Source organism: Anabas testudineus, chromosome 19, assembly GCF_900324465.2.
Source record: "Anabas testudineus chromosome 19, fAnaTes1.2, whole genome shotgun sequence".
NCBI lineage: Eukaryota > Metazoa > Chordata > Actinopteri > Anabantiformes > Anabantidae > Anabas > Anabas testudineus.
The window spans coordinates 15,660,662-15,677,834 of NC_046628.1; the positions used below are offsets into that span (position 1 = coordinate 15,660,662).

At 41.0% G+C, this 17,173-nt stretch overlaps 1 protein-coding gene across 1 annotated transcript in view; it reads left to right on the forward strand.

Annotated features, from left to right (window-relative positions):
* Nucleotides 1-17,173, forward strand: part of tbkbp1 (TBK1 binding protein 1) — a 44,830-nt gene that overhangs the window by 430 nt on the left and 27,227 nt on the right. The gene's annotated exons all lie outside the window — the stretch shown is intronic.

Genomic DNA, 17,173 nt, shown 5'->3' on the forward strand with positions numbered 1-17,173 from the left:
ACCACAGCTGATGCATACATCTCCTCCTTAAAGGAGACGCGTGTGCGCGGAGCTTTGGCAACATCAGCATCACACGCAACTTCAGCTCCGCGCTGATGGAAAGGTGCCAGCAAAAGTAGCCCGCAGCCTGTCGGGTAGTTGGTTTGTGGCCTGCTTTAATCGCTGCACATTAGCATCCAGGTGAGTCACAAGAAAGAGAGAGACACAAATCTCAGCACAAGCTTGTGAACAGCTGAACTCTGTACATCCTCCCCCTGAATATCAATTACATGTGCTACAGTCACCGAAGTCACAATAGATCTAATCATGTACAAGAACATCTTGTTTTATCTGTTAAATCTTTAAATCTGAAATAGTGTCACTGTTTACTAAAATAGCAGATTAGAAAATAGTCCATGTGTAGGTTGTTGGACCATTTAGTGAAGTATTTCTGTCATGGAAAGACAAACACACAGCATGAGGTTAGATAACAGAGGAGGAAAAGGAAGCGGCTGTTTGCTCCTTCCTCTCATAATAGAAACTCTTGCACGTGGCTGTAGCTGTAGTGAAGATCTGGTTGATGCTGCAGCTGAATATGATTTAATTTGCTTCACTAAATGAAAAATCACCATCCTGAGATCCTGTACTTAAACTGATGTGAGCGAGACGACAATGACAAAACACAGACTGTGACATGCTCACTATAAGAGGATATTTGACTTTATCAGGTCAAAGCATGACCTGTTCGTGTTCATGACAATACTTTCCATAGTTGTCAAGTTATTTCAGTTTGGACGTTGTCTTCCATAGAACCACACTTTTAGCTTTTGTAAATACGAACACTGTAAATCAAGTAAACACAGGAGTAGAGGAGCATGAATAATGTTACTCATCGTCCTACTTATGCTTGAGGGGATGTAGCTGTACTGAATAGCAGAATAAAGTCTCAAATGCTGTTTTAATGGGGCTTCTCGTGTTCTGCCTTGATAGCAGACGCACCGGAGACGGCGTGGAGAGGATTAAGAGCGGACAGCGACGTGGTGCTGAAATGCAGCCGGGTTTATACTGGAGAGACATGTTTTAACCATGATAGCGTGTGTGCAGTAAAAGATTATTCAGATTAAAGTTTTTATTTCACATGAATATTAGACAGACCAGATAATTAGCTCCAAGCTAATGAGCCGTCAGTCACAAAGACAGTATCTCTGCAGTCAGCGGTCAGTAGGTCACATTTAGAGCTCCTTATATTTCACTTTACATCCATCCTCATCTTACTGGCTACTTTATTTAAAGTATTCAGCCCTCCCTTCTTGTCTGTTCCCAGAGGGTCCTTTCTGAAGGGGCTAATTTAGGGAACTAAATCATGGCTTGAGCCTACCTGCTAATCACCAACTGCACAGCCACTGTAGTTCCTGTACTGATGAGTGTGAGTCTCTGATGAGTTCGGGCTTGTTTTACTGTTTCTCTGTTAATCATGTTTTTCCCCCCAACACATCCCGCTCCTCTGTGCTCGACGCTGTTGTATAACGTACTTTGTTATGTGCTGATGAGTGCTGTTGATGCTGTTTTTCTGGAAGAGGACGAGCTGTGAAGTGAAGTGAGGTTAGAGGATGCCAGTCATTTCATTCGCAGGAGGAAAATGGCCTCTCAGTCTGATTTAGTTTGGAAAGTTATTACATTACCACCAAGAACACTGTCTCAGTTGAATCCAAAATATTCCATCAGAGTTTCTGTAGTTCAACAGCATCAAAACACTTGACAAAAGAATGTGTCCCAGTTCCAACAGGTTGGGTTGGGCTCTGTTGTCGTGGATGATTCATCCTCAGAAACACGCCCTTCAAGTGTTAGTTTCACTTTTGGAGTTAATTTGAGATGTTTTGGAGCTGGATGGTGCCAATTGACCTTGAGGAGAGTTGCACTGGAGCAAGTCCACTGCATTGTGTGGAGTGAGGGTGTTTGTGCAACTGAGGGTGTGTGTGTGTGTGCATGTTTGGAACGGGAAGGGGAGGGTAATTGACGCAATCAGAATGAGAGCATCGACACCTTCGACTGAACAGCGGAAGTGTTTTTCTCTGTTGAATGAATTAATTCGAAAAGCTGAAACAGTTGCTATTCGTGCAACTTGTTCAATGATCTGAAATCAGTCCTGCAGACACACACGATGCAGTTCTCACTCAAATCAAAATAATCTTTTACAAAAGCACCTGCAAATTGAAAAAAACTGCTGATTATATAGTTTAGTGTTTCAGTTTTTGTAGCAGCTCTGCAGTTTCCGCCATTAATAATATGACAATACACTGATCATCGCAGGGGCAGCATGGGAAAATGTAATGCTGGAAATGATTCACAGAACACACAGTGCATCGCAGCAAACGAAAACTGTGTTTGCTATTTTCCTCATAACAATACATTTATCTAACCTTTCAAAGAGGTCGACTGGCCGGGGTAGGTGGGTGGGTGACACGGGACATGGGAGACAAGCTCAACAGGCATGGGAGCACAGGTGAGCAGAAGAGATGATCGAGACCAGAAGAAGAGCAGAGAAAATGGCCGAGGTCGACAGGTGAGCAGTGAGAAAACAGTGCAGTGCTCTCTGTGATGATAAAACTCCTGCTACAGCAAACGCAGGGTGACGACGTGGCACCAGCAGAACAATAAGGCCAATCTTTCCACTGGTTGGTAAATCCTGCCCACAAATCCAAAAGTCCACTTCCAAGGTCGCACAGTCAGAAAATCCTCTTTAAATAGAAAATCCAGAAGTCCACATTGTTAAATCTCCAAACACCCCTACCGAGTTATTAATACACATAAATCCAGAATCCCAACAGCTTTATCTTTAGTTTTAAGGCCAAACATCCAAATCTAAATACTTTCTTCTTCCTTGTTGAAACCTGGTGCCCACATTACCAATAAACCAATAAAGAGAATTAAAACGTGTGTTTCCAGTCAACGTTAAGGAAATAAACACTAATATTGCTTCGTGGTATTTAGACCTTCCACAATATGTTTTCTTTGCAGTATAGCTTCATGTTACTTTCTGCCTTAACTTTCTTAGACAAACGAGACGCCCTAATTTTAAAAGCTAAACATGCTCGTGCATGTTTTGGGCGTTCTGACAATCAACTGTTACCATTTTTGTTATGAGGAAAATGGAAGCAAAAGTACAAGTGTGCTGCACGATCAATGCAACAAGAGGAAAAAGCACAAACTGTTCTCAATCTTCTTTAGCAACAAGGTCATTTTAAACTCAGTTCTGCATTAGGGACTTTTTAAAATCCTGAAAATTAGACGTCAGTAACAAAACAAAAGATTTGCACTCACAAAGCGATCTCATAGATTTGTCTCTTTATTTTAAAAAAGGTGAAAAAGGACTCGGCCAAACAGACGTGGCTGATTTTTTGTATTTTAGTCCTCGTCCTTGGCGTTTCAGCTCTGTGAGTCAGGAGTTGCTCGTGTTTAAGTGATGTGTTTTTCAGACTGGTTTCCAAAAAAGTATTTGATTTCAAATACCCCAAATGCACCGTGCCCCATTTCCTATGATAGCTGAGTTGACTGTACATCAGCCACATCAGGAAGGGACAAACAGCTGTTAATTGTCATTCTCACCTGTCTCACAAGGACACACTGTAGGTTTAACATTAACAAATAAACGTCTGATAATTCAGTATAGAAATGAGTGTTATGTTAAAATAATTACATAAAATTTATGTAAATTAACCTCAGAGCTCATTACTGTTGAGAAAATAAAGATTTATGATCCACCCCGAATCTTTCTGTGGTTACTTTACTTGACTAATGCACTTTTAAGTAGCTTTTACAATTCTAAAGCTACTGATGTTGATCATGCTGAATAATCTCTACAGATATTAATTAAAATAAAAATAAATTTAATTTATCCAAAATTTGATTTATGACCTGCAAAACAGAATAATTTCTGTTTAGAGCTATTTACTAATCACATAAACTTTTAATTTGTCCAAAATGTTGGTTTATGACTTGCTGCACTTTTTTTAAACTATAAATTAGTAAAAGCATCAGTAAATAAACATATTCCCCTTTAAATATTTGCATTTTTTTCAGTTTAATTATGAGCAGCTTGCCAATATAAGTATTAACCTTGCAGAGCATTGGTGTGGTTTAGGATCACCTCAACATTCATTCTGGCACATTTAGTATCTGGTATCTCCACTAAAAATGAACTTCTGTGTGTGACCAGTGAGTTTGTCCGAACTGAATTTGCCCTGTGCGACTGATTCAGGCGCCGCCGCGAAGCTAACAAAGTTTACAGTAAGTTTTACAGGACGTGAGCCACGCCGACGTTGTAATAACCCACTCTGCTCACTCTACAGCTTGATGAGTTGTAGTTTGCACCGAGTACCTGAGAGCTCGGCTTAGACCTGAGGATATGAGATCATTTCTCTTACTCGGCAGTATCATCACCAGTGGGCAGCACACATTAGACCAAATGCACCCTGCATAGAAACAGCACTGACATATTTCACAGATAGCTAATTTATGCAAAACGTATTCAATTTTCCTCCAATGTCTTTGTCAATTTTTCATACTTATTTTCCATGTTTTATGCCCCTGGGTCTGCTCTCGCCGTGATTCTACACACTTATGCTATGATTATGGTCATATACAGTATAAATATGGACATTTATGTAAGCTACTTACAGACTGAATCATTAAATGAAGAGGGAGAGCTGAGGCCCTGCTGGCTGATGGAATATTCATAGATGGCTTTTAAGGGTCACACGGGGTAAAGGAACAGGGAGACAAAGAGAGAAGAGGGACCGACACGCTGTTTTGTTCCTATGATTTAAATATATTGTACATCACATGTTTCCATGTAGGTGTAGCTCTTAGAATAAGAGACTGGGTCGTGTTTTGTTTTGTGTCCATGCAGCAGGTTTCAGGGTTTGAGGTCATTGCTTCAGCGCTCTCTGTGTTGATATTAATAAATGACACTAACAAAGACATAATGAGAATCTTACACACTGCAACTTTAAGTTAATGCAGCCATGTTTATATTGAATGGTGTCTTCAGTAGAGATTATACAGTAGATTACACTGGTAGTCTGTTAATAGTTTAACCACATGATGTTGATCTATACTTGTTAATTTAATAAAGATCAGATCCAATTTGTTTTACAGCAGGGTCTACAGTATCAATAAAATTAAATCACATTTCATTTCCCATAATGCAAGAGAGAAACTGCCACTTCTAAAAGATGCTAACCAGTCACCATGGTGACTAAGTGCTAATAATTTTTAATCCAGTAAGTATGAAGATCCCATTAACCACAACATCTCCTGAGGCTGAAGTAAAAACAGTCATGAGAGGTTATTTACCAGAGAACAAACACGTTGATAAACTTGTTTGTTTCCAGAGCACACAGCGTCAAACTCCTTCCATTATTAATCAAACAGCAGCTGAAGTCCAGTCTTTAACAGACACGCAGCTCCTCTGCGCCTCGAGGTGATTTCACTAATCAGGTTTATAGCATAGTGTAAAATGCTGCATGATCGCTCCCAGCTTCAGGATGTTTCTGTGCCAAACTGAAGCTTAGATAACAAATGTGACTGTGGTTTGTGTTATGCTTACAGAGCAGTAAAAAGCATTTCCCCAACAGGATTAATAAAAATTAACTCTGATCAAGTAAAAGTGATAAAAAAGGGAAGACATCTATGTATGTATCATCCTGTTCACCCCTGTTTGGTCTCAGTTGGCTTCTCAACCTTTTACATAACTGTGCTGTAATATCTGTGGGCCAAGCAGTGACCACTGATTCTCTCTTTTCTCCTGCTTGTGAAAAATCCATGAGCAGCCCACCTGCACCAAAGCTCTGCTCTCTGAGTTTTGGCTTCAGATGAGTCACTTTAGCCGTATTCGTTCAGCGAAGAAAAGCCTCACCTCTTTTCAAACTCAGCTTTTACTGCTCTTGAACAAACTCACACCTCCCACCACCCCGTCCTGGCTCTTCATTGTTCAAGAACAACCCCACTGACTGCACCAAACACCACCAAGACTTTGTCCAGTAATACAGCATGACTGTGATGAAGTGTTTTCTCGTTTGACAAGGAACCTTGAACATCGTGTGACAACTGGAGGATGACATAACAGGGTTATAGTTGTGTTGCTTTTGTTGTTAGAGGACACCTGGTTGCTTGGGAGACTGAAGGAATGTGATGTAACCGCAGTGTAATGTGACCACTCACTCTTTCTGCCCACTCAAGACACAGTGCCAACCATAGAGGCGTTATGTAGAGTAACATGCACAGGTTTATGTGTGTGTGACCGCAGCAGTTAAACAGAAGCAGAGTGGAAAGAGTGGTCCTCTGTGTGTGTGTGTGTGTGTGTGTGTGTAGTGAGAGAGATCCTGGTTCAAGAGAAGGGTCTAAAGTGTGTTTTGGGCCTGGAGTCTTCATGCTCTTGGGTATTCACGATTCTTTTTGTGTCTCAGGAAAACCAGGTTACCCACTTGCTTGTCATGTCGTTGCTAGTCTGCCTAAACTCCCTCTGGTGCACCTAAAAATATCTACTCACACTCTGAGAATGCCCCACTAGTGTTTTGTAAGTAAGTCTTATTGTTGACATCTGCGATTTTAATTCTGCTTCTGCTGCTGTGACATTTTATTATATGAAACACATGCAGTGAAGAGGGGGAGGGCAGATTTAGGCATACTGATGACACTGTCACTTTCAGAATAAGGACGACTGCTTGTGTGTGGAGCAGATCTAGCTAAGAAACCAGCATCAAAATGACTCTGGGGATACAAAGAATGATTTCAGCAGGACTCAGGCACAGCAAATAGATTTTCTAATAAATACGTCTGAAATACAGCTAATGTCAGGGAGAATGACATGTAGGCTACTGAGCAAGACTGAGAGGAAGCACTCAGTATCTGTTGTTGTCTGTGTGCATCATCATTTTGTTCTCTTGAAAGGACTGAAAGTGGATTTTATTTAGGTCCACTCTTTGTAAGAGAGGACCCGTCTGCCTTGTACCTCGTACTCTTTGCTGTTACGACTTTGCTTGTTACTAGTAGACGTGTAGTTAGAAAGAGCTTGTTTACAGGTCAGGACGGCATAAATATTAGGTTTACCTTTAACCAAAGCAGCATGTAAAGACACTGTGCAGCATCTCTCTGCTACTGCTATTCAGCTATGTTTTGATGGTCGACCCCCTGCTGAGTTTCTAATTGTAATGAAAACATCTAGTGCATGCCATCCATGCAAATCCCTCTGCTTCACACTGTTTCTCTGCAGTGCACCAAGAAGAGGCAGGAATCTGCAGGATTTGTTGTTTTTTATTGTTTTATAGATGTTTCATGAGAGGAAAAAATAATTCAGCATGTGTGTTAGATATAATGCATTTTCGTGAGAGAGAGACTTAGCTTAAAGCTAAATCTGTGGAGTGGCTTCATTGGCTGTTAAAGCACAGTTGATGTGTTAAAACCATTAACTAGAGCAAAAACCTACTGCACCTTCTTCAGTGCACATTAAAAGTGCCCATGCGATGTTGTGTTTATTTGTCAAGTTAAATGCACATTTTGATGCAAACAAATACTTAGTTAGTGTGTCTTCTATAGCAGTTTTTGCATGTTGCCCCCTTTTTTGTTAAAGCTGTTAAAGCACAATTTAAAACCAGTCGGAGTTAAAAATGTTCTGCTGAGCCAACACTGGCACTTTTATAGCGATCTTCATCACTTTTCATTGTCCTTGGACACAAAAACTACTTCAGGAACCACATTAAAGACTAAAGATCTAAAGCAGCTATTTTAAAATCATAAACATGTCCCATAAATCACTGAGTGATTAAGGCAGTTTTGGGGCCTGGAAATGTTAGCAAACAGCTCCTTAAGTCCAGACTAAAAGACTTTAGTGTGTATTTGAAACAGTGTGACATCTATGCAAGCTCCAAGATTGTGTGCAGGCACATTGTGTTTCCTGTAGTAAAGCCTTGGTAGTGTTGCTGCTTGCGTGGGCTGCTGTCCATGTTAGTGGAAGCCAATAACCAGATGAACTGTACACAAAAAGTGGAGACAATTAATTCCTTATTCCAAGTGTTACTGAGTACAATGGCAGTGAGAAGTCAATCATCATAGATGATTCTCTGAGTGGGGTAAAATGCACTCTAACCTTCTCTCCTTATTATTCAGACCCCTGAATTTAACTGGTATCTCTCCTGTAGGTAGGACAAAGAACTGCAAGTTAAACATAAGCATTCAATATGAAAACTACTCACACTGCCTTGTTATTCTACAGGACTTAATTAAACATCCAGGGTACAACTCCTTCTACCTGTTCCTCTAAACAGAAAGTGCAGCCCAGCCTCCAAACCTCTCTAACCTGTCTGCCTTCATTCATCTCTCCGTCTCTTTCTGATCTATCTGTGTTCGTCGTGTCAGCTGTGCTTTAATCTACTGTTGTTGTTTCCTTTATCCTCAACAAGTGTTGCCGGTCCCCAAGTCCCTCAGGTCGCATGGTTACAGTTCATCTCTGTCTCTTTCTTCAGTCTCCACCTTTTTCTTTTACTCTGCTGATTGCATATGTCTGTGTGCTGGCTGGGTTTCCTACCTTCTTAGGTACTGTATATACATGTGAGAGAGAGAGAGAGAGAGAGAGAGAGAGAGGGATGACCCATTTACGAGCTGCTTCATCCATCAGACATATATACACAGAAATGTATTCTGACCTGCAGGCTAAAACATGTTGTTCTTCCTACATGCTGTTAATCTGTGGGGTAGGTTCTCTACCTGAGCAGTAGACGTCAATTCCTGTTCAAAAACAATTCAAAACACATAAGTGATCCACGCTGCTGCACTGGGTTACATGTGTTTTCATTCCTAATATGTGAGATATGTCATTTTCAAATTAGTGCTTGATAAACGTGCAGGGTGGAATTGAATCAACCTTAACACACTCACATCTGACAGTCTCTGCATCAGACTGTAATCCAGATGTATGTGTAGTAAGAAGCTGGTGGAACAAAGGTGACATGCAATCACCTTTGTTTCTTCTTTACCTAACATACTTTTGTAAGTGGTGGCCATCGTCACCCTTTAGAGCTCTTTTTTCAGAGCCCTCACATTTTGTATAATGAAGTCAACCAGTGCAGCAGTGTGGGTCACGAATGTGCTTTTCAACAACAGTGGAGCTCTATGGCACAGATGAAGAAGCTCAATGACATTTTAGATTCTGAGAGAGAAAGACTCAACTGACTGATGACCTAAACCTCTCTATGTGATGTTAGAAAGTAACAAAAATATAGAAATCTAGTCCTCAAAGCTCTGTCCTTTAAGTTTACCTTTGAATATGCATGGTCCATCATATTGGGGCTAGTTATTCTTAGAAATAATATTCTCTGTTTTTATTAGTCAGGGCTCAAAACAATACCCTGCACAGTGAATTAGACAGAAACTATGTATGTGAACATGAATTTGTCTCCATGTTTCAGTGTCTGTGACATTTGGACTTGCTCCAGTCTCCCTCTTGGGATCTGAATTCTTCCTTTATCCGCTCGCTGTCCTTTGATCGTCTCTCACACAACACACACACTCACACATGTACATGTATGCTCTCTGTAATAAGATGAGCATCACAGAGCTGCAGAAGGCGGTTTAGAAAGCTAATGTGTGTGTGTGTGTGTGTGTGTGTGCACGTCTACACTGAGAGGAAAGGAGACCAGCGTCAGTGGCTAAGCGGTTGTGTCCTTTGCAGAAGGGCAGTGACTTTCATTAAAGTAATGTACTAACACTGTCAGAGAGCCACCCGTGCAACTGGAGCCTACACACACAATCCGAAGACGCACACATGCACACGTCATTTGTATTCTTTTGTTCAGCATCATCTGGATGAACAGAGGTATATCCATTATGTATAGATGAATTCTCACACACACACACACGTGCGTGCACACATTATGAGCACATATGCTGTTCCCACAATGCACTGCTCATGTGTATCGTGTATTCTTTCTGATCTAAACCAGTGCTCTCTTTTGCCTCACACATCATCTTGACTCTGGACTCATCAACAAGCTGCAGCAGCATGCAGTGTTAATTAATCAGCACCCACAGATTGTCATATCAGCACTGGGAGCCAATTAAACATTTGGTCCTATTTTCTTTCAGGTTCTGATGGATCTTTATTTCTTTAAATGATGGACACCAGATTGGAATTAACCTTTTTTTTTTTAACGAGCATTCATCTCTGCAGCTGTTTGCAATAGTTTGGGTTATATCTATCAGATGTGATTGGATTTGATTGACTGTATTTAGATATGGAATATTTGTCTAATAAACAAATATGAACCAAACTCATGTCTGTATAAAACCATGTTGTGTTCTGCATTTTGTAATGCCTCTATGTAGGTCTGTCTGTTATGTCTGCTTTGTGCTTTTTCATGCATTGCTCAGGACATTTCTACTAGAGAACAGTTCATTTGACTTGAATGAGGTTGAAATTAAAATATAAAAATAGCTCTCTTTGCATTATTTGGCATTTTTAGCACCATTTTTTTAAATTTAACTCATTCTTAGCATATTTGTGAGTGTGTGTCAAATCCTGTGGGTCTGACTATCAGTCTGTCTTTTAGTCAGTTAGTGCATGACAGCAGAACAGACACATTGAAGGAGGATGTGATGTTCTGTGAAGCATACAAGCCTTTAGATGCTGGGGGAACAAGACAAAAGTGAGAGCCAAGTACGAGTCGAGGCCACTAGCAGTGGAAAGATTCAAGCTGCTCCAGCTGTCAGGTCTCTGGTTGGCATTAATGTATGAATTTACTGTGAGGCACAACCTCCCAGAGAGGATCCTGTGTTGGGATCTGACTGATATGACTTCCATTTCATGTCTGTGATGTTTTTGCATGCTGTACTGTTTTGCATTACAACGTCTTCCTCACCGTCTCATCCTCCCTCGCAGCAGATTACGGGAACGCAATCCACAACTGCCGCATCAGTAAATGAAACCACAAAATCAGAACAACACTGTGCTATGAACAATATATTCAAACATTAATAAATCACATCCCAGAGAGGACTGGGCCCCTACTTTGTACTTATCAGAGCTTTAGCACAAAATTAGGGCTGCGTTAGTATGAAATGTAAAAAAAAGTGAATATGGATTCTCTCAATCTCTCATAGTTACATCGTCAGTACTTTATTTTGTTGGACTAAAAATCCAAAAGGTACTAATTTTAAGCAATCAGTGAGTGCTGGGCAAATGGTTAAAAGTGACTTTCAAGGAATAAACAATACATCCTGCATATTACAGCTGGTAGCACTGTTTTGATGAGAAAACCAAAACAACTGGCTGAAAGGTGTTAAAATGCTTTTAGAGCTGTCAGGTGAGAATTCATCATAGCTTAGTAATTCTGAGAAAAATCTTTCACTTCACCTTTAGTCATTTGAATCATTGTTAATACAGAAATAAATTAAATAAATTAAAGTGCAGCTTTAAATAGCTCACACTGACGTCTAACGCTAACTGTGTCCACGCCTCTCACACATGATCTTTTCACTGCATTGTGCATCTCATCTGTCCTGAGCAGCCATGTTTCACTCCATCCTGCTGGCGTGCCAACTGTGCATTGAGAGAAACCATCACATTCTCTTTCTTAATGCGCCTTGTAACAGCTGAGACCAAATTACAGCCTTTGTTTCACTGGGAAGCACACTGGTGCTCATGAGTCATCCAACTAACTCACTGTGTCAGCATGCATGTGTGTATGGTTGTGAAGACATCGTGAAACTGGTTAAAGGAGGCTGGGCTTTAATTGCAAAAGGAGAAAAAGGTAATTCTTATCTTTGCTTCTCCATCTTTTCCTCTCGGATCTCTGTTACTGGGCTGCAGCTTAGACTCAGATACCAGAGCAAAGGAAATCCAAGTACTGGATTGGTTGTAGTAATAATGAGGAGATTAATGTCTTTTGTGGGGAAAGTTCTCATTCAACGTCAAGATAGAGTGGAGCTTTTCCTCTACTCGGGGGGGCTGTGATGAACTTTGCTGCTGAATACCAAGATGGATGAATGACAGAGTAAGAACAGAAAGGAAGAGGGGGTGGCTGGAAGAAGGGGGGGAAGAAATCTACGTTTTCTCTTGAGCACAACTGGAAAGAAAGATAAGGAGAAAGAGAGGAAAGCGAGATGGAGCAGACAGAAAACAGAAAGCAGAGGGGAAAAATGCAGCAACACAGCTCATTGTCTCCATCTTGCCCTTGCCATCAATCTCCCGAATGGCAGCTGCCTTACACACACACACACACACACACACACACTGCCTGCCTACACGGCTGATTCCCAGAGTGATGAATCATGGCGCGGTATGGCATGGCACAGCACGGAATTTGTCGGAGGTGGTGTTTATCTCCTGTACTGACAGGCCGTGTAAGTGCTTTGTATTGTTTATGTATGTATGTGTGTGTGTGTGTGTGGGTGTGTGTATTGTGGATATGGACAGTAGTGGCACGTGTTGTGGGCCTGGTGCTGAGGTGAGTGTGTGCACGTACAGTATACATGTGTTTGATAAGTACATACAGTACAATATGAAGCCATGTGTCTTCTAGGTAACCAAGTGTGAAGGACACACAGAACAGAGCAGAGGGCTGGAATTAAACCTTTACTATGTTTGTTTGTTTATTTCCTTATTCTATTATTAAAGCTACGATATTACTATAACCTTTTTAATTTCAGATGTGAGCTCAGAACCACCAAATACTGAAAGATCAGAAGCCACAACACACTTTGGTTTGTAAAATCACATTTAATTCACAAAATAAAAATTGTTTTATGAGTAATTTGTTTAGTTTTGTGATTTTATGTCAACAAGTGTATGTTACTGCTCTAAATCAACTGAACTCCATTTGATTAGTAAATGACTATTTCAGAGTCTCCAAACGACTTTTGTGGCCGTCTGAACAAAATCTAAGATAAACAATGGAGAATATTCAATTTTAGCTCTTTCTTCTCCAAACATGCTCCTGTATTTGTCCATACTCATGGCCGTGACTCTATTGTGTTTCTAGGCTTCCATTTAATACGGCATCAATATAGATTCAGTACATTGGATTAGTGCATCAATACCTACCACCTTTCACTCACACACAAAGAGCTTTTTTCCTGCTGCTGCTCCTGCTGCTGCTTTGTCCTTGTACTGACACACATGCACACATAAAGCACATTGACTCACACACAAACACACAGTGTCAGTGTGTGCATACTGTCCAGTTCTGGCCTCGTTCACTGTGAAAGAAGACTTTAGCAGAGGGAACAGGTGCAGCAGAGCAAAGGTAGCAACCGTGGGATCGTTTGGCATGTAAATGCAGTGCAGAGGGGCACACCACCTCTCCGCCCTGAGCTCTCCATTCACAGACATAATGTCTGAGTCAGAGGTGCCAAACGTCCACACTTGTGGGGAACACAGGATGGCACGAGAAGAGCTGGAGCGTTTTAAGCTGCCGCACAGAGAGGAGGGAGCAAAAAGAGGAGGATGGAAAGAGAAAGGATGGGATGAAAAGGTACGACTGAGGTACAGAGAGAGTGATGTTCATGGGTGGATGCATCTCCCTCATACAAGAGCCAACATTAAAAATCACACTCTGAAAGGACTCAATCCCTCTAGTTCCTCTTTGATCCTGGTTGTGGATCTGGAATCCGTGGGATACAGCAGAGGCACAGGAATACACAGACAAAACCGTCTGTACACACAAATCCATGCAGAGGCTTAATGCAGAAGATAAAAATAGCTCATGATTATACACCAGTATTATTTTCATTGGTGTTACTAAACAAAGAGTTAACAGAATATATTAATATTAACATCTGTAAGAGGAGATTTGGCCCATTATAGTGTACTCTAATCCATGATTAGCTCACTGGCAGACACAAACAGATCTCCCATGGAGAAAACAATCATCTGTTGCTTCAATCCTCAAAGGAGCCCAAAAATATGATTTGCAGTTATTTACAGAAAGTACAAACTCTGGGTTTGGATTGGGTTGTGAATATTTGTAAATGAATGAGATTTGTTCTTTTAAGCGCATCGGGAGAAACCATGTCGAGACTCAGTCGTCCTCCAGCTGTTGTATGTCAGGTTAAATCATGAATACAGCAATTCTTTGTAATATTACAGCCCTCGCCGCCCTCTCTACAGCCCTCAGTGACTATAATAATACTGTACCACCTCACAGTTCTACCATGGTGCTAAAAATGTGAAATGTGAGAACTGAACATACGGTAAACAAGAAAACCAAGTTCCATTTTTTAAAACGCAGTTTGTAGGATTTCCAGTAAGTGATTTTAAGTGGACGCTGCACCTTTGTAAGACAATGCTGCATGAATTAAAAGGAAAGCAAAAGAAAATCCAAGAGATGCACATGAATGAATAAATTCAGGGAACAATGCTGTGAAATCCTGGAGTAGTCAAATAGATTACGGTCGTTTCTAGTCATGCATTTAGTAATATTGTCATCTGTCTTTTAAAGTAATGACTTCATGGCACAATCATTATGGGTAAAGCTGTGATGCTCAATATTTGGTACATGATGAATGAGCTGTGGCACCATAATGGAAAACAATATGAAGGATTAAAAGTGTTCTCATACTGCATCGGTGATGAGGTTTAAAACTTGTTTTGCAGTTGAATGTTTATTTCTGTGGCTTAATTCATGCACATGTTGAGTGTGAGAGATGCTCATCTCAGCTGGACCTCTAACGGGTCCTCTAATAAAATTTCTCATTAAAGTCATCAGCCACAAGAGAGAATGTTGATTTCATTGCCTTTTTTATACGAGCAAACAGTGCCTAAGCTCTGTTTGCTAGACTGGAAGGCCGAAAGTGCCTTAGGATGATAATACAGTGATAGAAGTTTCATGGTCAAAGAATTGTTTTATGTTATTATTTCAGGCACATTGTATTTGTTATTACTCTTGACTTAGATGAAGATCAGATCACATTTTATGACAAATTAATGCTTAAAACCGCTGCACGTTTCGCAGGTGTAGTGTTTCCCATGTACAGGTATTTCCTAATTAGCAGACATAGCGTTGCAGATATGTAGTCACGAATAACAGTATTGGATAACTTCAAATCAGCTAATGCAGGAATTCGTCATAGCAACATCATCCAGCAGCTAATATTAGATTAAAACCTTGGTGCAATAACGAGTCTGTGTACAGTGAATAGTGAGAGGGACATCAAAGCATGGGAATCGATCCAGTTCTTCTTAAAGAGTGCATTAGAAGAACAGCATCAGCCTGGATCCACGTGGACTGACTGACCAACGGACAAACAGACTTTCTGTGCTACTAGCACGACTAATAATATAACATGTCAGTGTTCACATTTGCACAGTTGTATAGTTTAAATCACAGTATAATTGTTCTAATGAGGTACAAAATTACTATAAACATGTGCTGCTGTGGACTTCACATCATAGTGGCAGCATTTGATTAAGACCTGAGCTGTGTTAGAAAGAAAATGTCAGAAGGTCCGACCTCTGATGGAAAATGACTCTGGGAGCTTAGACCTTAGACCTACAGCGTTGTGTTTTTACATCTAGGTACATGTGGAGTTAATGAACAATAACTTCTCAGAGTCACCCACTCAGGTCATGGCTCTAGATGTTCCAGGTCTGTAAGGGGAGTGCAGCTTTTATCTCTGGAGAGGAGAGAAGAGAATGAGCGAGGTAGTCTCAGTGGAACAGCAAATGCCATGTGGGCCCCAGGTAATGTATGACTTCTTGTGGTAATTGCTATAACGAAGCACGGAGCAGGCTGCCTTCACATCTCCAATCCAATGGGGCCCCAAAGCCGGAGCAAATGAGCCCTGAGGTCCATGAGATAGAGTGGATAGTGTGACTGGGACAGAGGAGGGTGGGGGGTGGGGATTGGATGAAGCTGGATGAAGGATATTTTAGGTAAAAGAGCAGAGAGCAGAAGGAAGGGATAGCAGAAGAGAAGCTTAGTGGAAGCCTGGTGAGTGTGCGTATGTGTGATAAAAGCCTTATTTATGTGCTGCCACAGACTAAATAGATGTTCCTGTGGCCCTGTCCTTTATTTGATCCTGTCTGAAGTCACATCTATCAGTGGCCACTGCACCGTCTTTACTGGAGCATATGAGCATGTTATTAATCAAGACTAAGGTGTTCTCTACAAATGATTGTTCTATAGTATTTAACTGTTGTATTTATTGGTTGTTGATGGGATATAAACAAACACAGATACCTGAGAAACTGCTTAAAATTATACTTTTCCTGGACCAAACCACATTATTTTTGAGAATTCAGGAAATACCTTCAGACTTTGAGTAGAAACAACAAAAATGAAAGAATGGTGGCCACATACTGCTTTAAGTGACTATAATATATGAATTACATGAGAGGCACAAGATGGGGCTGGATTCCCTATTTCTTTGCCAGTGTAGGGGCAGCAGCACAAGTTTAAAATATAAAAATAGGTCATAATGACCTCTTTAAGTTCTTCATGTTGAGGATATTCTGCAGAAGTGTAACACTGAGCATTCTGGTATTCATTCTCCTTTTAGCTCTGTTTTGGTCTCCACCAGCTCCAGTTTCATGATCTCAGTAATATGGCGTCTGTGGAGGACTGTGTGCTGCTGTTACTTTGACTGAAGGTTAAACCTATTTGCGCTCTTGAAATTTCTTGTACCCAGTGCAGATATATTAAAACACTGCAGCACACAGTACTTGACGACACAATGTGAGCACAGTACAAGTCACAGGGCCCCAATATCTTCCCAGTGTAAACACCAATCTCCAGGCAGCTGGCGGGTGACTGGCACAGTCCGCCTGTGTATGTGTAGTCTTTTTGGCCAAACACGCACATGCACATTTCTCTCCGTGCCACTGTGCTGTTTTTGGCTGCATGTGCACAGACTTGTGTTTGTGTGCACGCCTGTACATGTAGGAGTGCTTTTGGATCATCCTGTTAGACCAGCATGGAAAAGAGCCATAGATTGGATGAGGCTTTATTCCCCCTCTCTCTTGAAACACAAGGAAAATAGCACCGTGGAGGAAGGGAGCAGATGAAAATAGCTCAGTAGGCAATCGCTGACTCACAAGGCAATGCTGCAAGTCAGGAAAGCATCCACTCCAGTGAACATCAAATCAGCTAGCTGTTGTATAACTCGCTCTGTACCTGTAAATCAATCAAAATGTTCTCATGTG